Genomic DNA, 2,546 nt, shown 5'->3' with positions numbered 1-2,546 from the left:
CTGACCACTCGATTATGTCCCACCATTCGCTCGAATTGCTCACAATGTTCTTCAAACCAATTGCGAACAATTATGACCCTGTAATGTGGTGCATTGTCATCCATAAAAATTCCATGAATGGCTGCAAATGGTCTCGAGGTAGCCAGACATAACCATTTCCAGTCAATGATCGGTTCAGTTGGATCAGGGGGTCCAGTCCATTCCATGTAAACACGCAGCCCACACCATTATGGGGCCAACACCAGCTTGCACAGTTCCTTTATGGCAAATTGGATCCGTGGTTTCGTGGGGTCTGTGCCATACTTGAACCTTACCATCAACTCCTACCAACTGAAATCGGAACTCCTCTCACCAAGCCACTGTTTTCCAGTCGTCTAGGGTCCAACCGATACGGTCACGAGCACAACAGAGGCGGTGCAGGCGATGTCGTACTGTTAGCAACTCGCGTCGGTTGTCTCCCGTCATAGGCCATTAACGCCAGATTTCGCAGCATTGCCCTCTTGGATACATATGTCTTATGACCCACACTGATTTCTGCGGTTATTTCACGCAGCTTTGCTTGTCTGTTAGCACTGAAAACGCTACGCAAACGCCGCTGCTCTCGGTCGTTAAGTGAAGGCCGTCAGCCATTGCGTTTTCTGTAGTGACAGGTAATGCCTGAACTGCGGTATTCTCTGCACGATGTTGACACTGCATATCTCGGAATATTGAATTCTGTAACGATTTCCAAAATGGAATGACCAATGCGTCTAGCACCAACTACCATTCCACGTTCAAAGTCTGTTAATTCCAGCTGTGCGACCTTAATCACGTCGGACACCCTCTCACATGAACCACCTGAGTACAAATGACAGCTCCGCCAATGCACTGCGCTTTCACGCCTAGTGTTCGCGATACTGCCGCCATCTGTGTATGTGCACGTCGCTGTCCCACGACTTTTGTCACCTCAGTATACAGAGCGGGCGTACCTCCGGCGTCCACGTTCTGCGACGAAGCGTGGACGTCCAACAGCACTCTGTCGCCTGCTCGTGGTTTCACTGCCCTTCGACCACTTCTCATCGATGCTCATGATCGTAGCACTCGAACGGCAGACGAATTTCGTCGGTAGCTTAGGTCAGTGGAATTCTCCATTTGCTGCCCCTGTCGCCGTGACAAGTGAAGGTTTTGTTGCGCGTGTGACACTTTCTGTTCCCTTGTGTAGTGAGCAAACAACACAGATAGCTTCATCGAACCTTTGCTGTATATAGCGTCATATTCAAGTCGGTCTGGTTTTTTTTTTTTTTATTTTCATGTTAATAGTTTGGCGTAAATTTTTCAGATGTTACATCCGTAACCATGGAATGACCCAAGAAAGAATCGCCATTCGTCTGTGCTCCGCTTACATACTTTCCTCGCCGCGTGACGTGTCAACAACGCCACAGTCGGTATTCAGTCTCGCAGTGGGTAATGTTCACAATGTTTTGGCTCCTCTACTCGTATTCTGTACTATCAGTCTGTATAAAGACAAGTCGCGCTTAACGTCGCCAAAAATCTCAACTAGTTCGTAACAAATTTACTTCAGACTTTATACTGTGCTATGATCAACATTCGGACGGTCGCAGGCTATATATTTCTAAAATAGATAATATACAGGGTGTTTCAAAAATGACCGGTATATTTGAAACGGCAATAAAAACTAAACGAGCAGCGATAGAAATACACCGTTTGTTGCAATATGCTTGGGACAACAGTACATTTTCAGGCGGACAAACTTTCGAAATTACAGTAGTTACAATTTTCAACAACAGATGGCGCTGCAAGTGATGTGAAAGATATAGACGACAACGCAGTCTGTGGGTGCGCCATTCTGTACGTCGTCTTTCTGCTGTAAGCGTGTGCTGTTCACAACGTGCAAGTGTGCTGTGGACAACATGGTTTATTCCTTAGAACAGAGGATTTTTCTGGTGTTGGAATTCCACCGCCTAGAACACAGTGTTGTTGCAACAAGACGAAGTTTTCAACGGAGGTTTAATGTAACCAAAGTACCGAAAAGCGATACAATAAAGGATCTGTTTGCAAAATTTCAACGGACTGGGAACGTGACGGATGAACGTGCTGGAAAGGTAGGGCGACCGCGTACGGCAACCACAGAGGGCAACGCGCAGCTAGTGCAGCAGGTGATCCAACAGCGGCCTCGGGTTTCCGTTCGCCGTGTTGCAGCTGCGGTCCAAATGACGCCAACGTCCACGTATCGTCTCATGCGCCAGAGTTTACACCTCTATCCATACAAAATTCAAACGCGGCAACCCCTCAGCGCCGCTACCGTTGCTGCACGAGAGACATTCGCTAACGATATAGTGCACAAGATTGATGACGGCGATATGCATGTGGGCAGCATTTGGTTTACTGACGAAGCTTATTTTTACCTGGACGGCTTCGTCAATAAACAGAACTGGCGCATATGGGGAACCGAAAAGCCCCATGTTGCAGTCCCATCGTCCCTGCATCCTCAAAAAGTACTGGTCTGGGCCGCCATTTCTTCCAAAGGAATCATTGGCCCATTTTTC

The sequence above is a fragment of the Schistocerca nitens genome, chromosome 8 (assembly GCF_023898315.1).
Source record: "Schistocerca nitens isolate TAMUIC-IGC-003100 chromosome 8, iqSchNite1.1, whole genome shotgun sequence".
NCBI classification, from domain to species: domain Eukaryota; kingdom Metazoa; phylum Arthropoda; class Insecta; order Orthoptera; family Acrididae; genus Schistocerca; species Schistocerca nitens.
Note: the sequence above shows the minus strand (reverse complement) of the source record.